Below are 23288 nucleotides of genomic sequence, written 5' to 3' on the forward strand. Positions count from 1 at the left end.
AGGATATGGAGGCAAAGTTTAGAGCAGAGACTGAAGGAACAGCCATTCAGAGCCTGCCCCACACGTAGCATATATATATATATATATATACACCAAAACTAGGTAAAATTGATAGGGCTAAAAACTGCATGCTGAAAGGGACAGGATATAGTTCTCTCCTGAGAGACACAACCAAAGCATGTCAAATACAGAGGTGAATGCTAGCAGCAAACAACTGAACTGAGAAGGGGACCCCCTTTGGAGGAATTAGAGAAAGGATTGAAAGAGCTGAAGGGGCTTGCAACCCCATAAGAACAACAATGCCAATCAACTAGAGCTTCCAGGGACTAAACCACTACCCAAAGACTATACATGGGCTAACCCATAGCTCCAACTGCTTATGTAGCAGAGGATGGCCGTTTTGAGCACCAGTGGAAGGGTCCTGCCAAGGTTGGACTCCCAGTGTAGGGAAATGTTGAGGGGAGTGATAAGGGGGAGTGAATGGGGGGAAAACCCTTATGGGGAGGGGGAGGGGCTAGGGGGCTTATGGGCAGGAAACCGGGAAAGGGAATAACATTTGAAATGTAAATAAATAAATATGTCTATTAAAAAAATAAAATAAGCCTTTCTCTCATTTTATTTTTATGTGCATGCATGCTTTGCATTCATGTTTATCTGTGCACTACATGTGTGCAGTGCCTTCAAAGGACAGAAAATGGCATCATATCCCCTGGAATTGGAGTTACAGACAATTGTGAGCTACCAAGTGGGTGCTAGGCACTGAACCCAGATCTTCTGAAAGAGCTATCAATGTTCTTAAACTCTGAGTCATATCTCTAGCCCCAGGCCTCCTTTTTAAGAGACACCAACTAAAATCTGATAGTGTCTACAGGTTACTTTCCAATGGCATATGTGCCCTCATACACCAGGCAAGTGACGTCACACGAGGACTCTGGTGTAGTAAGAAGAGTGGAAGAGTCTGAAAGTCTGAGATAACAGCAGCCATAGTTGCTTCTAGAACTGCAGGTGAAAGATGATATACTTCCAGACCCAACATTCCCAGTAGCAGAGTGAAGGCCAAAGTCCCCAGGCCTTTTTCCCCAGTCCACACATGAATGATTTCAGCTACCTGCAGGACCAATCTGTCTTCTCAGCACACTTTGCTTTTGGCCATGATCACTCTAATTAACACACAGAGGGTAATTTCTGCTTGTCTCTGTTTTTTTTACCAGCCTGTGAGACACATGAGGATATATTTGTATTTTTTTTTGTTGTTGTTGCCCTGAGAAACACCTAAAACGATGCACGGTGCATAGTGATTTCTTAGTAAATATTTTTTTAATTAATATATAAGGGTCAACTTCCGGGAGTAGATACACCATCTACTCCTACACCATGCCTACTCAGCCATATCACAGGACACAACAGAGTCCACAAGCCCCTGAAAGTTCCTTTCTGACCAACATTTGCTGAGCTAATTTGTGTACCACAATCACAGCTGAGGCTGCCACAGTCTCTGTCCTTGTCAACAGGCATTTTGGAAGGTGTTTGCTGGAACCCATGTTGGCATAGTATGATCTAAATATTCCTCTCTGCCCTGTTCATCCAAAAGCTGTCTCTCTGAAGCTTCAGAAAAAGAAAACCACCTCTTCACTCGCGAGTGTAAGTAAACATGATTCAGAAATTATTTATTTCACTAATCTATTATAAACTTGTTAGTCAGAATATTTCCCCGTGTGTAACAATGTTTGATCCACATACTGATCTTATTAAGCTACCCTAGACAAGAGTATTTGCTGTATATACCCACGAATGAAGTACATGTAAGTCATTCAAAGTGTCACCTAGCATGTGGTCAAAGGTATTCTTGTTCTTTCTTTTGTAGTGGCAAAGAGAGAATCCAGTTAGATCAGCCAGACTGGTGACATTCTAAACAGAAAAGACCAGGCAACGATGAGATTTCCCCAGAACGTTAGAAAAGGCATAAATGTGAGAGGCACATTTCAGTAAGTAAGTATGATTCTCATAAAACACAGAAGGACATTTAGCAGCAAGGAGAAGTGAGAGGAAAGCAGAGAAAGAAACAATACACCAAGGTACATGAAATGAGCAGGTATGGAAGACTGGGGTGAGTTAGGTGCAGGAGGCTGGCCAGCCAGACCCCGCTTCCTCACTCCATCCTCCCCACCTCTCACAGTGAGCCAGTGGTTCCCATTAGCTGGATTATATTTATGAGAGGAGTTTGCCACATGACCGAGTCCTTCTGTTAACCATAATTCTTAATGGTGTGTCACTCGGTAGTTTACATTTTATGCTGACACGGGGTTTCATTAGCTCATTTTGTAAAGACAGACAGAGAGAGAGAGAGAGAGAGAGAGAGAGAAGAAACAAAAAACAAAAACAACAACAAAAAAAGCACATCTGCAGTGGAACACTGGCTTCTCAAAGCATCAAATTCTCTTACAGGAAACTTGAAATTTCCTTTTGATAATTTGGCAAAAGAAACAGACACGGTTTAATCCATTTTCTAAACCGTTAAACTACAAACAAGTCTCCTGAAATCTGTTGGGAAAAGATTTTTATGTTTTTGTTTAAAAATATAAATTACCAAATTAGCTGCTAATCAGCATAAATCCTGGGTCCGATCTGTTATTTCTGGAAATGCTTTTCCAGCTATTTGCTAGCCTAGCCCTTGTAAATATATTTTTATTTCAAATATCTTAATTCATATTTTTTGAATTGTGCAATGCCGTACACCTCTCGATCAATAAAAGGAAGCCTTTTTGCACTTTAAAAGTGGGCTTTTGAGCACAAGATACAGCAGTAGTAATTTTCTGCAAAAGAAGAAAAGGAAGGGTATGAGGAGAGGGGGGAAAAGGAAAAAGAAAACACTCATAGGTATCAGGCTTCAGGAAGGTTCCTTTATAGCAACCTGTGGCCTGCCTACGAACCTTAATTAGTTTGAGAGATCATGATATAGAGGCTCTTCAAACTGGACAGGAGTGGGAGCTCTCTGTGGAGAAATAGAGCAAGCCTTTGTATCAGGTAATTTAAAGAGCAGCAACAGGCTAATATGTAGACAAGAGAGGGTGTAGCATGTGGTGTGGTTCTCAGCAGAGCAGCAGGCCCCTAATGAGGCCCAGTAGTGGATAGCAGCTGGTAAACTTGGGCTCAAAATAGGAGGCTCTGAGGGCCTTTATTTGCTAACAAAAGACTGCAAATTGCTCAAAGGCCCAAGTAGGCAATGAGAACATGTTCATATGGTGAGCCAGTATATAAATTTTCAAAACAAATATTACAATATATAAATTTACATTGCAATGAGAATCAGAAGAGTCCTATGATTGTCGACATTTTGGTAAGAATAGGTACAGAAATTGGCTATTAAATTTTGTATAAGAAATTCACCACCTGCTCTTCAGTCCATTCTGGGACTCACAGACTAAAATGCATGCAGTGTGTGCTGTAGCCATTTGTACAATCATGCCTTACAGTGCCTGCAACCCCGGACCACTGGAAGTTAAAGCACGGTGTGTTTTGTAAAGTAGTACAGAATTAATTACGCATGATGAAATTGCTTCCTGAGCTGCCCAATGATACACTAATGGCATAACAAGTCATAAAGATCACAAAAAAGAAAGCTCAAATCTCTTGGGTTAATTAACAGAAGACCTAGACTGGCCTAGGTTTTGGGGACTGATCCTAAATAGATGATGTGCATTCTTTCCATGCTCTGCCTGGATTATGGATTTCTAACAGAAAGCATTCTCTTTAGTAGCTGTACTGTCAGGACGGCACAAGCAGGAATTCCCGAGAGAAAACACGCAGATGGATACTAATCTACGTGGTTACACTGACATTTTCTACTCATTCTTCTCCAGCACTACTACAAGCAATCTCCATAATTTGCTTGGATAACTCATATCTCTTGAGAAATTTTTCTCAGTTTTATTGAGGTCTAACTGATAAATACAAAGCCTGTGTATTCTCGACACACAACGTGATTTGACATGCACGTGTCTTATGAAACAACTACCACAGTTGCCACATCTATCCCCGCACACTATACCATTTTTGTAAAGTCCCTATTATAAGTCATAAATATTCTGTGTGTGCTCTTTTAAGTGAAAGCAGGGAAATTCTTAAACCATTACAGATTCTAGGTTTTCAAAAAGACCCAGTCCTAAAAGCACACATCAGAGGACATGAGGGCTTTGTCCATTGTTTTGTGATAATTAGAATCACTCATGTAACTATAGAGGAAACTCCTAAACATTTCCTGGCACAGATGTTATTTGTAAGGCTTTGCTATCGATTTCAATTTTTGGGCTACCTCAATTGTAACTCTATTACTTATAACGTAGAGGTACCTCTTATATGTTCCCCACATTCCCAATCAACATTTAATTCCGCATCCAAGACTTTCCAGACCTTCACAGACAACATGTGATCCTTCTCTAGCCATGTTCTTCATCAGCCTGTGTCACCTCAGCTCTTCATCATTTCTAAAACCACAGCCAGGACCTGCCTGGCATCTCCACCTTATGGATGGTTCACACCCGGAACTCTACTGCCTCACTCTTTGACCAGTGGCTTGCTATGATCCCTTCACCTGAAAAAAACGCATGCAATGTTGTTCAAACTGGGCTCCCAGCTACCCTGGAGTTCATACTTGTTTGAACTCCCCCATCCCACTGGGGCTGCAACATTTGAATTTGGAATTTTCCCAACAGTCTGTATGGCACAGGCTTGTCACTGGCCTGTGGTATTGTTGAGAGCTGATGAGAATTTTAGGAGTAGGGCCGCATGAAAGGAGGTTAGGGCATTTGGGGAATGCCTATGAAAGGGGATAGAGTGACCATGGTCCCTCCTCCTTCTCTCTTTTTGGTTTCTCAGCTGCCATGATATAAATGGTCCCCTCCAATGTAAACTTCTACCATGGTGGGCTATGGTGCTTCAGGCCTAATGCAACAGAACTGTGTCTAAGAACTGGAACACCCGAAACTGTAAGACAAGATACATATTTCTTCCATTTAAATCTATTGTCCTGGGTTTTATATTACAGCAAAAGAAAGCTAAATACAGTGACCAAAACCCACCAGTCTCCTCAGCCACCCTCTGCCTCTCTCACGAGTCTGCTTCAGTTGTGGGTCACTTTCCATACTGTTTTTCAACTGATGCACGTGTGTCTTGATATCAAACTATATTTTAGAGATAAAATGATTATTTGCCAGCACTCAAGTAATAAGAAACACTTACCAAGGGCTCTAAATGAAGAAAGTATGGTACAATGCCCTCTTGTAATACAAATGTGCAAACTTGAAATCTAAATTAGCCCACATCCTAGATACATCTTCCTCTATCTGGATGATTTATGCTACCTCTTGTGTATTATAAAGAAAATCATATTGATCTAGCAACAATAAATCTGTTCACCTCACTCACTATGCATCCTTTATTTTTTTTTCTCCCTTGACTAAGCAATTCATTAAACTTTATTCATTGCTCACAGTATTTTGAGTGGCAGCCTCCCTGGAAAGTGTCTCATCGGTCACTGGTGAACTGGCTAAGGATTTGATTGATGGAAAATGTAAGCAATAATTAGCCTGGGGAAGAGGGCAAAGACATGTAGCTTTGCCTCTTCCCTGCCCTCACCACATGTCTCTACCCAGACAGAGACTCTCATTCCATTTAAGTCCTGGTGTCCATGAAACCTGCAGAGAAGAGCATCCTGACACAAGAACAGCTTGCTTCATAAGCAACATACAAGGAAGCTCATCTGGCAGATCAGGAAGTTTGGTTTTAGCCACCATTGTTCGTAATTCGTACTACGGAGAACTGAAATCCTAGTCTCTGAAAACAGACTGATGCCTTATCTGTGTCAACAAACGTCTGTAAAAGTGAACAAGGGATGCCAGCCCGCACCATTCCCTCTCCCTCACACAGCCCTCTGAAATCCTGATGAGCTAAGCCTATCACAAGTCCCCGGTGTATGATGCTTGTTCAATTACAAAGTCTATTCAACTTAATTATGGATCATAATGAAAATACCTGCCTCAGGCTAGAAGAGTGGTCTAGTTCGAGGTGAGAGAATAGGAACTACTAGGCAGGGGCCGAGCAGAACACCAGGCAGCCAGGGTTGGTGGCCTTAGGGGTCAGCCATTTGTCACAAGCTGCAGTTGGTGAGCTTCTGGCAGAGTTGCCTAACCCCTGAGAATCCACACTACAGCTCCCCTCCTGACAGATGGAGCCCTAAGTTAAAATATTCCCAGACTTGGATAAAGAACTTAATCTCTTACAAAATTGCTTTTTTTTATTATTAGAAATTGTACTCACACATAAAAGTGACCATTTGTAAGGTAGGCTTTGCACAACAATTCTGGCCTTTCTTTATAATAGGTTATCTTTTCTTTATAATAGGATATCTGTGTGGCTGCAGAATAATTAGCATCTATCCCAGTATCCTCTTTGGAAGTACTTTCTTTGCTCACACTTGTACTTGAAAATAGCATTATTAATCAGACTTTCCCCCCATGGCAGAGTTCCCTTCTGTTTGTGACAATATCACAATTGTTGTATCAATTCTCCCTTGCCACTGGGCACAGGGCAACAAGAAGCTCTCTATGTTATTTAATAATACACATCCAGCATCAAAGGTGGGGTCTGTCCATGAGAAAGACACCTGTCAGACCATGGTTAAACTGTGCAGATGACTTCTTAGTGCTGTCATCGGGATCTCTCCGTAGAGCATGTGACTGTACAACAGTGCTTTCTGTGTACTCCACAACTTGCTATATAATAAGAAGAGTCGTCACGTAAAGTACAGCTGGCTCACATACAGAGGGGAAATGGGGAAATATCCCAGGAGACTGGGGGACTTCACCGACCCCACTTTGAGCATGTCCCATGGGACTTAGATGACAGGGTTACTTTCCTCCTTGCTGCAGTTGGGTCCTAGCATAAATAAAGGCTGCCACTCTTCAGAAAGAAGAATCAAGTCACTCTGCAAACAGGATCCAGGGGTGCTGCTCCTGCCACCCTTACCAGCAAAGGCCATACTTCTACTGCACCAAACAGCAACAGCTCATTCTTTCTTCTACCTAGAAAATGTGCCCTCAACAGAGGGCACCAAATCATTCACTTATTATTTCAGATATTTTTTATTTATTCCTTGGCAAATGCATACGTGTATTCAGTGTATCATTATCATATCCACCCTAATTCCTTCCCCTTATCCCCCAGCACTTCCTCACACCTTCATGTCCTCTTATATTTTCAGAGGCTACTGAAATCAGTTTATGCTCCCTGTATGCACATGAGTGTGAGGACATCCACCTGAATACGGGCAATCCAGCAGCAGTCACGCTCCTGAAGAAAAATAGCTCTCCCTCCTCCAGTAGGCAACTGCCAGCTGACAGCTCCTCAGCTAGAGATTGCACACTACAGCCCCTCCCCCATACATGCTAGCATAACGACTGACTGGTCTTGCACAGGTCTCCATGGCTTTATAAATTCATGAGTATAATGGCCATGTCATATCCAGAAGATTCTGTTTCACACTGCTCCTCCAAACTCTCCTGCTCTTATATTCTTTTTTTCTTTTCTTTTCTTTGTTTTTCATCTTTATTAAATTGGGTATTTCTTATTTACATTACAAATGTTATTCCCTTTCCCCTGTTTCCAGGCCAACATCCCCCTAACCCCTCCCTCTCCCCTTCTATATGGGTGTTCCCTTCGCCATCCTCCCCCCATTACCGCCCTCCCCCCAACAATCACGTTCACTGGGAGTTCAGTCTTGGCAGGACCAAGGGCTTCCCCTTCCACTGGTGCCCTTACTAGGCTATTCATTGCTACCTATGAGGTTGGAGCCCAGGGTCAGTCTTTGGGTAGTGGCTTAGTCCCTGGAAGATCTGGTTGCTTGGCATTGTTGTTCATATGGGATCTCAAGCCCCTTCAAGCTCTTCCAGTCCTTTCTCTGATTCCTTCAATGGGGGTCCCATTCCCATTTCAGTGGTTTGCTGCTAGCATTCACATACGTATTTGCCATATTCTGACTGTGTCTCTCAGGATAGATCTACATCCAGTTCCTATCAGTCTGGACTTCTTTGCTTCATCCATTTTATCTAGATTGGTGGCTGTCTATGTATGGGCCACATGTGGGTTAGGCTCTGAATGGGTGTTCCTTCAGCCTCTGTTCTAAACTTTGCCTCTCTATCCCCTCCCAAGGGTATTCTTGTTCCCCTATTATATTCTTTACACTCCCTATTCTGCGCTGTCTCCTGAGCCTTGCCAGGGTGAGGGCGGTGCTTATTTCTCATGTGTCATTCCAGACTCATTATTGTCCCCAGGAAAGCTTCCTGAACTGCTTCACCTGTTATTCTTATCTCTGATGAACTGCTGTATCATCATCTACCACCTTATCCTCAAATGATCCATTTGTTTGCCTGTTTCCTTTTATATAATTCACTTTAAAAGATCACAGAATTGTGTCATCTCCATTTCCTTCATCTTAACCTAATGTTGGACAAAGAGCAGTTGTTCATAAACTTGTGACAAACTTAATCGGAGTGAATAGCCCTTTGGATAGGTCAGAAATTGTGGTCGGTACCTCTGTAGGGCAGAAGCAGCAATGATAATATGGTGACCCAGAACAATGTAATCACCTAGGTTATCTTATGATAATGTCCTAAGAAGAGATGGAGTCTTGCCCCTAAAAAGCTTTGGATTAAATGGTGCCACAATAAAACCCTGTGAAAGCAGAAGCTTGAAGCCCATCAAATAATCGTACTATTAATGACATTTTGTTTGTTTGTTTCTAACTGGCTGTTCTTCCATCACAACAGACCTAAGTTAATGGTAACTTAATGGATAATGTCTCAGTGTTGGCTCTCTGCCACAGCCTGCCTTCATTCCACGTCCATAATGAAACTTAAAAAAAAAAAAAATCAAAGAATGTCATCACCAAAAGCTCTATGAGCTATATGTGGTAACCTGAGATAACATATATTTTACATTTCTCTTCAGCCTTCATACCTGTGGGTTCTTTTTGTTAACTAATTAACACCAGATATAAAGTTCATCACAGGTTAATGTACAAAGCACTTGGTCTCATTATAACAGTTTTAAATGCACTGTAAATGAAGCCATCTTTTGTGTCACAAAAAACAAAGAGGCTGAGCTAAGAATAAAAGACGAGCGCATTCTTTGGAACAAGAATCCCAAACGGTATTAATAAACAAGGACAACCTGTAGCTTCCAAGGTTAAATAAGCCTTGTAAACCCCAAATCAAATGCAGAGGGGCAGGGTCTTTAGTGCAGGATTTCTCAAAGACCTTAGTACAGTAATACGCGGTATGAATTCTAAGACAATAGTATCTGATGTAGCATTTTACCAGCATATTTGATTACAAACCCCCGCTTCATTGCATAGACTTTGGCAAGCAGAAGCTAAATCCCGAGATCCAGATGGTTGTTAGAGAAGTTCATTGCAAAGAACACTAGTCCTGGAAAGTGAACATTCGCTATCTTCCCAGCTGTCTGTGCCTTTAATGTCACATGGTAATGCAGGCATAGCATACTTCCAACTCACCAGAAACTTCATTTGAAAAAGGTGGGTTCCTGAACTACCTGAGGACCCGCTATACCTCTCTTGGGCATATACCTAAAAGATGCCCCAACATATAACAAAGACACATGCTCCACTATGTTCATAGCAGCCTTATTTATAATAGCCAGAAGCTGGAAAGAACCCAGATGCCCTTCAACAGAGGAATGGATACAGAAAATGTGGTACATCTACACAATGGAATATTACTCAGCTATCAAAAACAATGACTTTATGAAATTCATAGGCAAATGGATGGACCTGGAAAATATCATCCTGAGTGAGGTAACCCATTACAGAAAAACACACATGGTATGCACTCATTGATAAGTGGATTTAGCTCGAATTACCCTAGATGCACAGAACACATGAAACTCAAGAAGGATGACCAAAGTGTGAATGCTTCACTCCTTCTTTAAAAGGGGAACAAGAAAACCCTTGGCAGGGAATAGGGAGGCAAAGTTTAGAACAGAGGCAGAAGGAACACCCATTCAGAGCCTGCCTCACATTTGGCCCATACATATACAGCCACCCAATTAAACAAGATGAATGAAGCAAAGAAGTGCAGGCCGACAGGAACCGGATGTAGCTCTCTCCTGAGAGACACACCCAGAATACAGCAAATACATAGGCGAATGCCAGCAGCAAACCACTGAACTGAGAACGGGACCCCCGTTGAAGGAATCTTAGAAAGGACTGAAAGAGCTTGAAGGGGCTCGAGACCCCATATGAGCAACGATGCCAAGCAACCAGAGCTTCCAGGGACTAAGCTACTACCCAAAGACTATACATGAACTGACCCTGGGCTCCAACTGCATAGGTAGCAATGAATAGCCTAGTAACAGCACCAGTGGAAGGGGAAGCCCTTGGTCCTGCCAAGACTGAACCCCCAGTGAACGTGATTGTTGGGGGAGGGTGGTAATTGGGGGAGGATCGGGAGGGGAACACCCGCAGAGAAGGGGAGGAGGAGGGACTAGGGGGATGTTGGCCTGGAAACCGGGAAGGGGAATAACAATCGAAATGTAAATAAGAAATACTCAAGTTAGTAAAGATGGGGAAAAAAAGGTGGGTTCCAAGGTAAAACAAGTGTACTCAAGAAGTCAGTCTGAGATGAAGGAGAAGCTGGAGTTGGTTCTGGAAAATGGAGTCAGGGACAGTGAACTGATGACAGCTTCTAGCCTGGGGCCAGGTGAAAGGGAAGCTCCAGCCTAACTCAGCATTGATTGTCCTCAGCTGGGTGGAGGCAGCCTTGAAGCACAGAGAGGCCTTCTGCGGGAGATTTAGCTGTCGCCCTGTAGGCAAAGACCTTCTGCACGTTCCCCATGGGGGGGGGAGGGGGAGCCACATCTATGCATATCATTTATTGACTATTCATTATGGAAAATATATGCATACTGTACTGTATGCCACCACTTCTCAGGGTGGACCCGAGTTTAAATAACTTTTGAAGGGAGGAATGTCTGGGGAGAGAAGCTTATTGCCTAAGCCCTCAGAGCTTCTTGGTACCTCATTAGCATGAGGGAGAACTCTGTTCTCTGCTACATGACCACAGATCATGTTTTCTTATATGGAGAGTAATGGCACGTGTTTCATCCAGGCCAGGAATCTGGCAGGGAGCAGAGAGTTGCCTAAGTCTCAAGTATGTGCACATCTAGTCTCTGGGTCTCAACCCACTCTATCTTACCAAGCTTCCTGGCATGGTTTTACCTTCCCACAATGACAAACACAGGCACAGCTTTCCTTTGTCCTGTCTCAAAGGAGTATGCCAAAGTCATCATGTAAAATGTGCTTACTACCAGAATCTTTGAATAGTTAAATGTAACCCTAGTAACTGACATTCCTCTCATCCCTACACCTAAAAATGAGTCTTTCAACTTTGTTTATAAAAAGAATTTTTGTCTGGGCATAGTGGTACACACCCAACACTCAGAAGGCAGAGGCATCTGATACAGAGGTGAGTCTCTGTGAGTTCAAGGCCAGCCGAGTGTACAAGAGTGAGTTCGAATATAACCAAAGATACACAGTGAGAACTTGGCTTGAAGAAAGGAAGGAAGGAAAGAAGAAAGAAAGAAAGAAAGAAAGAAAGAAAGAAAGAAAGAAAGAAAGAAAGAAAGAAAGAGAGAGAGAGAGGGAGGGAGGGAGGGAAGAAGGAAGGAAGGAAGGAAGGAAGGAAGGAAGAAAGAAAGAAAGAAAGAAAGAAAGAAAGAAAGAAAGAAGAGAAGAGAAGAAAGAAAAAGAACAGAAAATGTGGCTTTCTTTGATGTTTGAGGAGAAGGATTGTTTTCATGCTTGGCAGGCTCTCCAGTAGCCCAGGGTGGGTTGGAATTCACTGAGTAGTCAAATAATCAAGGATGACCTTGAACTCCTGATCCTCCTGCATTTCTTTCTCCTCCTCTTCCTCCTCTTCCTCTTCCCCCTCCTTCTCCTCCTCATTCTTCTCTCTCCTCCTTTATCTTTTAAATTTTTATTTTATGGTTATGAAAATTAAGTACATCTATGTATCACATGCCTGTGGAGGTCAAAAGAGGGCATCAGGTCCTGTCAAACTGAAGTTATAGATGGTTAGTAAACTATCAATGGGTGCTAAGAATCAAACATAGGAGTTCTGGAAGAGCAGTCAGTGCTCTTAACTGCTGAACTGTCTCTCTAGCTCCCTGCCTCTACTTTTAAGGGCTCAGATTATAGGCATGCACCACCATGCCTGATTAGGCAATTACTTAAGATAATAATAGCAATGTGTAAAACATCTCATTTAAGTTTTAAACTGTACTTTTAAACTTTGCTTAGTCTTTGAACCTGGTTGCAAATTGCATCTTTTGAGCAATGTAATTTTAAAAGACACAAACTGGTGTGTGTGTGTGTGTGTGTGTGTGTGTGTGTGTGTACATGAGTACACTTGTGGGGTTTGCATACATGCACATTTGTATATGTATATGTGTAAATATGTGTAGACATTATTGTTAAAACACTGTAGTGTGACTGTCTTTCTTAAGAAGCTTGCATATGCTCTTTCACAGGAGGCCCACATGCCACTGCTTGTGCTGCCGCACGTCTCTAGTGATCCCGAGAAGTTCCAGCACATTTTGCAGGTACTCAACACCCACATCGACTGGCGGCGGAAAATAGCCTTTATCATTAAGGGTGTGGGGCGGAGATATGCTCATGTGGTGTTGAGGAAAGCAGACATTGACCTCACCAAGAGGGCTGGAGAACTCACGAGGATGAGGTAGAGCGTGTGATCACCATCATGCAGAACCCACGACAGTACACGATCCCAGACTGGTTCCTGAACAGACAGAAGGATGTGAAGAATGGGAAGTGCGGTTAAGTTCTAGCCAATGGTCTAGACAACAAGCTGTGTGAGGACCTGGAGCCGCTGAAGAGAATTCAAGCCCATTGGGGGCTGGGAGCTGCGCCACTTTAGGGGCCTTCAGGTCAGCAGTCAGCACACAAGACCACAGGCTGCAGGGGCTGTACTTTGGGTGTATCCGAAAAGAAATGAAGTTCTGGGCCTTTACTGCTAATAGTTTATATACCTATGGATAAAAAGAAGAAGCTTGCACACAAGCATTAGGATCACACTACGGTTCTTTTCTCAGGGGTGTCTGTCTCTGAATTCCTGTGCTTAAATCTAGAGCATATAATAGCCTTTACCTCAGCTTAGTATGTTTACTGTTTTTTTTCTATTCCAAGCACACTGAAACCCTTTCCTATGTTTTGCTTTAAGACAGGTTCTCAAGGAGTTGGTGGGTGGTAGGGATGAAACGTATCAAAATATGAAATTCTCAAAAATTGGTAAAAAAAAAATTCTTAAAAGGACAGTCTCACTAAATTACTGTTTCAGTCAGTGGTCTGTTGATATGAAGAGCACCATGCCTACAGCAACTCTTACAAAGGAAAGCTTTAAATGGGTTCTTGCTTATAGTTTCAGAGGGTTAGTCTATTATCATCATGGTGAGGAACATGGTGGCCTGAAGGCAGGCATGGCGCTAGAGAAGGAGCTGAGAGTTCTACATCTTGATCTGTAGACATTAGGAAAAGAAAATGACACTGGACCTGGCTTGGGTTTTCAAAACAGCAAAGCCTACTCCCAGTGATATACTTCCTCCAACAAGGCCACACCCACTGCAATAAGGCCATCCTTCTCAAGTAATGCCACTCCCTAATGACTAAGAACTCAAAAGTATGCATCTATGGGGGGTCATTCTCAGTCAAAGTACCACCATGACCCAGACCGGCCTTCACCTCGGCATCCAGAATAGGTAGGATTATGGGCCTATGTCACCAGACCCAACCAAAAATCTTGCTTTGTTTGATTAGAAGTCCCAAATTTGGGGGCCTGAAGGGACTTTGCAGATTACAGAAGTCAGTGTTAGGCTATCTCTTCACACTATCACTATATTCTGATCATTCTATATTTGGGTGGAAGATTAGTAGCCGAAAGAAGCATAGGCCATGGATTACTAAGAACCATAAACATGTTTCATTTTACTTAAGTCTTCCATTGAGCTGTTCATATCAATCCTGGATATCGACACAGTAAGTAAATAAGTTGCACAACTACATCAAGGCAAGCCAAAGTTAGATGCAGGGTAACAAGACATGATGATAAGACAGTAGGCAAGTGATGGCTACCACATTCTACAAGTACATTCCTAAGATCCAGGTAACATTTGTCTTTTAAGTAGCTCCTCCAAATTTATCAGAATTACTCAACTCTTCCAATCATGTTACAACTTTAAACTGATCTTCAGGTAAGTTCAGTCACTTTGCCCCACTAAATTCCTTTTTAACAATTAATTTTAAAAGATCATACAAGAAGTCAGTGTACCAAACTCCCATTCCCCAGAATTACAAAATATCACCCAACCCTGGAGGAGACAGAGCACACACTTGCCATTCTGATACTCCTTCTTGTCTCCTGTTCGTGAACCGGTATCCACTGTTGACGTCAGCTCAAGAGGTCTTTTGTTTGTTTGCTTGTTTGTTTGTATCTGCTCGAGGCAGGGTCGGAGGGCCTCATTAAATAAAAGTATCTCACACTCAGAAGGAGACCCTCAGGGTTTTTTTCCGTACCCATAGATATATGCAAAGAAGCTTAAGTAAGCGTGGGAAAACAACAACTGCAGATCTGAATTTGCCATAAGGCAAGACCTAACGCAGGTTTTCCTGGTTCACCAAAGCAGATGGAATAGCAGCTTAGCCAAAGGGTCTCCTGGGCTATTCTCTCCATTGTACACACACAACTGAGACAGTTAAAGCACAAAGAGGTGGTGCTCAGGGAAGAAGTGTCTCCTTAAGAGCCAAGCCCCCCGCTGCTCATTATTCTCATCAAAAACAGTGAAGTTGGGGGGGGATTGATGTAAAATCTTCCTAGAGGTCAGACATGCTCCGTGGCTACCAGTCTTCAGCCTCTGCACAAAAACAGGCAGCTGGGTAAATGACAGCCAAGACCTTTTTGTAAAGCCGCGCCTTTGCTAGCACCACCTGAAAACACAAATTTCTCTTACCCTTTGGGAAATAGCTGGCAGCAACTCACTAGAGATAGCTAAGGCAGAAGAAAAGGAAGGAGGGAGCCATGGGAATGGTTTCCATCTGAGTAGATCAGCTCCTCTCTCTTCTACAGAGCAACCGGTTTCTGTTGCTCCACATGAATATAAACAGGACAACGTTTTTTAAATATTCTGACTTAGCAAGGAAATGTCTATAATCTTTGAATTGTCACCGTGGATGCAAAAGAGAATGCTCAGTGGGCCAGGGCTTGCTATAAAACCCCTATAATCTGAGTTTCAATTCCATTCACAATGTATAGGCTGGACATTGGGTGTGTGCCTGTAAGGCCAGGGTGACAGAGACAGGTGGATCCCACCTTGCTTTTAACCTGCCAACCCAGCTGAAATGGGTTCAATGAGAGATAGAGGAAATCTCTAACCTGCATACAGACATTCAAGGGTTATACTCAAGTACATGTAACATGCACACACGCATGCACCCACACACATACATGCATCACACATGCACACCAAAGTTATAATATTAAGACAAATGAATGATGGTAAGCAGAGAAAAGTATTTTCTCACAATGACTTCCATGCAGGAAATAAGCTGGGTTGTGACTTCACTGCTGTTGGATCACAGAGATGAATGCACAGGACAGACATTCTATTTCTTCCACTATATTTTTAAAATACTCTGTAAACAAACATTTTGGTTATTTTTTATTTGTATATTTTTCATTTTTCTTTAAGAAATATGCCATTACTTTAAATGGCATATGAACAATGTGCATTTTAAACCTTTATCTAAACTCTGAAATACATCTCAAGGCTGGGGGCGTTGAGGGTGCAGATAGTGCACAGCTGAATCTGTTTGGGTTGGGGTTGAGGCAGGAGCAGGAAAAGGAAAAGGCCACCATGATGACAAAGAGAGGGTGGAAAGTGATGGAGGGGTATGGAAGCAGAAAGAAAGGAAAATAATATGATTAAAACAGGAACTGCTATCAGATGTAGGATTGGTAAAGCTCTTTTCCTAATCTGTTGGTCCCAGCACTGGGGAGGCAGCAGCAGGTGGCTCACTGAGTTTAAGGCTAGCCTACTCTACAGAGTGAGTTCCAGGACAGTAAAGAATACACTGAGAAACTCTGAGTTGAAAAACCAAAGAAAAAAGAATAAATAAAATATAAAATAAAATTAAGCAGGCTGGAGAGATGGCTCAGCAATTTAGAGTACTGGCTACTATTCCAGAGAAGCCAGGTTTGATTCCCAACGCTTACGTGGTGGCTCACAACAATCTGTAACTCAATCCCCAATAAATCCCAAGCCCTCTTCTAGCTTCAGCAGGCACCAGAAAAAAGCATGATGCCCAGACACCCACACAGGCAAAGTACTCATACACACACAAAATAAATATTTTTAATTAAAAGACATTTCACTTACCCAACTAGCCAACCAAGCAAAAGGCAAAATAAAAATAAACCCAAGGCTTTCAAAAATCACAATGTATATGAAAGCATGTTACATGTATACATGAAAGTGTCAAAATGAAATCTGCTATTTTTTGTACAATTTATATGTGATAGCATTGGGGAGTGGGGCAGTCGGTATAGTAGAACATCCCTACAACAGAGCACTCAGGAAGGAGAATGAAGATTTCTAAACCAGATCCTGTGAGATGGCCCAGCACGTTAGTCCAGCCTCTCCCATTCTCCCAGGCTTGGACCTAGTTACACAGCTTCTGTGGCAACCCTATTTAATGAGTTCACGTGCTGTACACTACCCTGTCCCCACACTTGACCTGTTGCACTTCAAAGGCATTGGGCCGGTCGTGGTGGTTGTGGGATGATGTCACAGGTGAGGCAGGTACAAGATAGAATGAGGCCTGTCATTGGACGAGCAAGAAGGATGGGCGGGAGAAAAGTTTGAAGGAAGAGGAGGAGACAGAACGGAAGAGGAGAGGAAGGAGAGAAGCCGCTGCGGAGACAACATGGAGGCTGACGTTAAGATTCCATGCTGTACCCTTACAGGTTGGTGTAAATGTTCTTAAGGGATGGATGTGTACAGGGCTTTGTGTGTTTAGGTGGGCAATTAGATCTTATCAATTGGATCAGAGGTTATTGTGTCGTGTGGTCTTTCATGTGTAGATTTAAGTGTAAGGGAGTGTAGGGCAACTGGTCTGGGCTGCCACGGAGTTAGGATGTGTGTTTCTGGCATGGAAACCTGCCTTGGGCACTAGATAGGTAGAGAGATTGCTGCCAGGCTCAGAGAGAGGCCTTCGGCAGTGTGATATGGGATGGAGCAAAGCAGGTAAGAGGCTTTGCACTGAGATTAAGATATCAATGAGATATCTTGGGGCACTGCAGTGCTGGACCTAGTCCGGGAATAAAAGACAGCATTTTAGTTTTTATATTTTTGCAACTACAGGTGGTCCTTGCCAGGTACTGTTGTCACTGCACATCTTCAGCGTTTGACCAGTCTGGCCTTCACCTTCCCCACACCAGTACTGGTCTCAATTTCACATCCTGTGATTTGCAATACCAGTTGAGATATTCAGTTGTTATACCTGTATGGATCCCAACATCCAGACTTGATTCTGACTGTATATCCTATGTGTTGGTACAGTCTAATGAGTCATCTGGATTCTAGCCCACCTACACCATACCCAATAGGCAATAACCCAGCACCTACACCTGGGGTCAGACTCAGCCTGCTGAGTTTTTGGGCCCTTACTGGCCTGCACCATACCCAACCTTCATTGTTTAGGCATCACTGTAACCCAAGTTACATGGGGGAACTAATGCTTTCTTCTGTCCTCCTCGTGTATACACATGATAAAGAAGCAGACAAAATACCCATATACATAAAATAAAATGATTTACTTTTTAAAAAGAAAACATGTACAACCAGTTCAATAAACTTAAAAGGAATAGCAATAAATGCCTGAATGCTGACCAAGAAAATATAAACATAAAGAAGGCAATCCAGAAGGAGATAGAAATATTGAAGAGAACTAACTCAAACTGAAATGAAGACAGAATTGAAATTCAAAAACTCATTAGAAAACTCAGGGGAAGCCAGGCGGAGGTGGTGCACACTCTTAATACCAGAACTCTGGGGGCAGAGGCAGGTGGATCTCTAGAAGTTGGAGGCCAGCCTGGTCTACAGGGCCAGGGCTACACAGAGAAGCCCTATCTCAAAAATGAAACAAAACAAGAAAGAGAGAGAGAGAGAGAGAGAGAGAGAGAGAGAGAGAGAGAGAGAGAGAGAGAGAGGAGGGAAGAAAGAAAGAAAGAGAGAGAGAGAGACAGACACAGAGAGACAGAAAGAAAGAAAGAAAGAGAGAGAGAGAGGGGGGGAGAGAGAGAGAGAAAGAAAGGAAGGAAAGAAGGAAGGAAGGAAGGAAGGAAGGAAGGAAGGAAGGAAGGAAGGAAGGAAGGAAGGAAGAAGAAACAACAAACTCGTGGAAATCCTTAGAGTAGAAAGGGTCAAATAAAAGATGAACTGTCAAGACGTAAATGTAAAGTCAAGAAACTAGACCAAACAGGCAAAGAATATGGAACATTTTTACAAATGCAAACATAAATGTGAAGCATTTAAAAATTTGGAGACATGAAAAGAAAGAAAATTTTGTTAGAACAGCAGTAGATTTATCAATAGAAACTTCAAAAGCCAGAAGACCCTGGAGCAATATATGTCATATTTAAAGGATTTTGTCAGGCTGCCTAGCTTTTATATTAACTTAACGAAAGAAGAGGGAACTCCATTTGAGAAGTTATCCTCTCCACAAGACTGGCCTGTGGTACATTCTCTTGACTTACGCTTAATGTAGGAGGGTCGAGCTTATCCCTGAGCTCATGGTCCTGAGAGATATAAGAAAGCAGGCTGGGTCATGATGAGCAATATAGTAACTCATGATCTCCACAAAAGCTCCTGCCTCCAGGTTCCTGCCCTATTTGATTCCCTGCTCTGATTTCCCTCAGTGGTAGACCATGCTGTGGAAGTATAATGAAATAAACTCTTTCCTCCCCAAGTTGATTTTGGTTATTGTGTTTTCTCACAGTAGTAGAAACCCCAAAGAGGGATGCATTCCTATATTATTGTACCCAGCAAAACTTTGTGCTTTGGTTGACTAAAAAGGAAAAACTTTCCACAGTACACAGGCCCAGAGAATTCATTCCATCCAATCATCCCTATTGAGAATCCTAGAAGCAATACTTCAAACTGAAGGAGGAATAAACAGAAACAAGAGATTCTACACAGAAAAACAAAAGAAGTTCTGATGAATGAAACACGAAATAAAACTGAGAACACAAATAGCAAAAAAAAAATCATAAAAATGATTAAAATTAACACTTTCAATAACTATTGATAGGCTTAACTGCCTAATTAAAAGACACAGATGAGGGAAATGGATTAAAAAGCAAAATCCATCTTTCTGTTTAGTACAAGAAATTCATCTTGACTTTGAAGTTAAGTACCAACCACCTTAAAGTAGAAGGAAGAAAAAAACTAGTCTAAGAAAATGAGACCAGGAAGCAAGCAGATAGACTAACAAAATAGACTTCAAACTAAAACTAATCAGAAGAAACAAAGAAGGTCATTTGATTCTAATCAAAGGAACAATTAACCAAGAAGACATTACAACCCTAAACAAATATGCAGCAAACTCTGGAGAGCCCAATTTCATAAAAAGCATACTACTGGAATTCAAGACACAGATTAAATCCAAATCAATAGGGAGGGGTTAGAGGGATGTTGGCCTGGAAACCGGGAAGGGGAATAATGATCGAAATGTAAATAAGAAGTACTCAAGTTAACAAAGATGGGGAAAAAAAGAAATGTTAATGAAGAAAATATCCAATAAAAGAAAAAAATCTATAAAATGAAGAAAATCCAAATCAATAATAGTAGGTACTTTCAATACCTACTTTCACTAATACACCGGTTATCTGAACAAAAATTAAAGAAACATCATAATAAAATGTCATCCTAAAACTTGATGTGCCAGGGTAGGGGAATTCATAGGGGGAGGGACCTTCACTCTTCCAGAGGAGAAGGGGAAGGGATAGAGGGAGGGACTGTGGGAGGAGGAACCAGGGGGGACAGAGTTTGGGATGTAAAGTGAATAAAAAAATAAATATAAAATATGACATTATACATCAAATAGATCAAACAGATATCTAAAGAATATTTCACCTGAAAGGCAGGCAGCAGAAGGGAACTCTCGTCTGTACTAAGTGCCTGAGCATAATCTCAAAGCCCACCTACACAGTGGCACACCTCCTTCAATAAGGCCACACCCCCTTCAATAAGGCCACATCTCCTTCAATAAGGCCATACTTCCTAATAGTGCCACTCCCTTTAGCCAAGCACTGAAACACATGAGTCTGTGGGGGCCAAGCCTATTCAATCCATCACAGTATGTATCTGAGGTAAAGGGAGAATATTTTTGAGTTTGCTCTAGATTCAAGAACTAACTTTTGGAAGTCAGAGGCTTCAAGTAATAGTTTATGGTCTCACAATTGTGGATGCTATAAGTTTGAGAGCACATTGTTGGCAAGGTTGGCAAGGGTCCTCTCTCCTTGTGTTCTGGGTATTGTCTTCAGGTGGGCCTTCACATGGTCTTTCTTTTATACCTAGCATTTTAGCCTTGTCTTTTTTTTTTTCCTTCTTTTTTCTTTTATTGGATTTTTAAAATTACATTTTTATTGGGTGTTTCCTATTTACATTTCAAATGTTATTCCCTTTCCCAGTTTCCTGTCCATAAGCCCCCTAACCCCTCCCCCTTCCCTTCTATAAGGGTGTTCTAAGAACTCCTGTTTTTATCTGATTGGATCTTACCATAATGTAATTATCTCTTTCATGACTTATTTCCAAATACAGTCATACTCCACATACAGTGACATGGGGTTTAGGACTTCAACATGCAAAATTTGGAGACACAGTTCAGGTCATAATAGGGTGCTTTTAGAATTCTCAGCAAACAAGCATCAGTGTCATTATGCAGGACAGAGAGGCATTTACTGCTGATCCTGACAAATGAGATAGATGAAGCCCAGCAAGGAGAAGAAGCTTGACTGACCTTGTCCAAAGACTCACCTAAGAGTACTCAGGGATGAGATTTTCCCATGCCATTGGGGTTGTCTGGCAATAATCCTGCAGTGTCTTCATGGCTCCCAGGAAACCCAGGCCAGTGGTGGGGAAACCTTCTTTTCCTCTGACAGAAGCAAGAGGATTGTAGGCTGAATCTGGAAGGGTAGCCTTTGGTCTTACTTTTTATTAGCATTTGTTAGTTACACACAATGTCTTTCATTATGTCTCTAAAAGGAATGAAGACCTTTTGTTTTAATCGATATTTTACACAAATCTTATAAAGGAAAGTATTGTTTAAGTAACTCTATTGACTCATAAGAGCACACAGTCACAATCAGAGGTTATCAATCTATGCCAGTAAGTTATGAGGAAGACATTGTTTTTAATGCCTTACTGCTTCTAGTGAATATCCTTAGGTCTAATTACCACATGTACACTGTTCTGAATCAAGAGCATGAATGGGTCATGTAGAGAACATAGCATTAGATCAAAGCTATTCAGCTTAGCTTGAAGGAGTTGATTACATAGGGAATCCAATTACATTGCTTTCCTTAAGGTTAATTCTGGACAATCTGAGTCCACAGTATATTAGCAAAATGAAAATATAGTTATAAGTAATTTCAAATTACATTATTAATTTGATTTAATCTTGGAAAAAAGTTTGATTTGGAAAGATATGTTTTAGAACATTTCCAGAAAAAGCATTTCTATACCCTTTTATTATATCTTTTTCCTCTTTGGTGACCTTATGAATTTCATTGAGATCACTTATAGGAGCATGGTTAATTATGGAAGCTGTACACCTTGCCATTGGCTACACCACTGAGGAAAAGGTTTCTACCTTCTCCCAGCAACCATTAGCTTCCTGTAGATCCCTAGGGAAGGGTGAGGCCTTGTGAGCCCCTCTACCTTAGTAACCATTAACTGCTAGCAAATGAGTGAGGGTGAGTGTGGCTGTGTGTCATGAGTCTCTCTTCCCCATTTATGATAGGATGGGGGAAGGGTCAAGCTTGTGCAGGTGGTCACCACTGCTATGAGACCAACAGTGCGAGGGTCATGTAATGCTTGCAAGACAGCATTCTACATGTTCCATCCCTTCCTCCTTTATATTTGAGACAAGGTCTCTCTGTGTAGCCTTGCCTGTCCTGGAACTGGCTTTGTAGACCAGGCTGACTTTGAATTTATGAGACACTCCTGCCTCTGCCTCCTGAGTGGTGAAATTAAAGGCTTGCACCAGGACTCCCTAGTTTTCTAGGCCCCCTTCTGCATTGTCCCCTGAGCCTTGGACAAGCTGGTAGAGATGTATCATGAGCATTTAAAAGTCATTTTTTTCATCATTTTGATCAGATATGCATTTGCAGATAACCCTGACCACTACAGAAAGAAGCTTTTTTGACCAAAGTAGACAGCAGCATTGATACATGCATCTTTTTTCCATTGCCTTTCTTTTCTTTTAAATTGGATATTTTTTATTTACATTTCAAATGTTATTCCCTTTCCCCATTTCCTGTCCATAAGACCCCTATCCCATCTCCCTCCCCCACTTCTATAAGGGTGTTCCCATCCCCATCCATTACCCCTTACCGACCCCCTGACATTCTCTTACACTGGGGCTTTAGCCTTGGCATGATGAAGGACTTCTCCTTCCTTTAGTGCCCAACCAGACCATTCTCTGCTACATACGCAGCTGGAGCCCAGGGTCAGTCCATATATAGTCTTTGGGTAGTGGTTTAGTCCCTGGAAGCTCTGGTTGGTTGGCATTGTTGTTCTTATGGGCTTGCAAGCCCCTTCACCTCTTTCAATCTTTTCTCTAATTCCTCCAACAGGGGTCCTGTTCTCAGTTCAGGGGTTTGCTGCTAGCATTCGCCTCTGTATTTGACATGCTCTTGCTATGTCTGTTAGGAGACATCTATATCTGATTCCATGCACTTCTTAGCTTCATCAACCTTATCTAGTCTTGGTGACTCTGTGTGTGTGTGTGTGTGTGTGTGTGTGTGTGTGTGTGTGTGTGTGTGTGTGTGTATGGGGCACATGTGGGGCAGGCTCTGAATGACCGTTCCTTCAGTCTCTGCTCCAAACTTTGCCTCCATATCCCCTCCAATGAATATTTCCATTTC

The 23288-nt window shown here is 42.1% G+C and overlaps 1 long non-coding RNA gene and 1 pseudogene across 1 annotated transcript in view; both read left to right on the forward strand.

The window, feature by feature from the left end:
* The first annotated feature begins 12609 nt into the window (after positions 1 to 12609).
* Positions 12610 to 13085, forward strand: Rps18-ps1 (ribosomal protein S18, pseudogene 1; annotated as a pseudogene).
* Positions 13086 to 17034: 3949 nt separating this feature from the next.
* Positions 17035 to 23288, forward strand: part of LOC148005700 (uncharacterized) — a 48822-nt gene continuing 42568 nt past the window's right edge. Inside the window, exon 1 of the long non-coding RNA XR_015620709.1 lies at positions 17035 to 17105. This is a non-coding gene — a long non-coding RNA (uncharacterized LOC148005700). The remainder of the gene's footprint in view (positions 17106 to 23288) is intronic.

Source organism: Rattus norvegicus, chromosome 5 (assembly GCF_021556685.1).
Source record: "Rattus norvegicus strain SHRSP/BbbUtx chromosome 5, alternate assembly SHRSP_T2T, whole genome shotgun sequence".
NCBI classification, from domain to species: domain Eukaryota; kingdom Metazoa; phylum Chordata; class Mammalia; order Rodentia; family Muridae; genus Rattus; species Rattus norvegicus.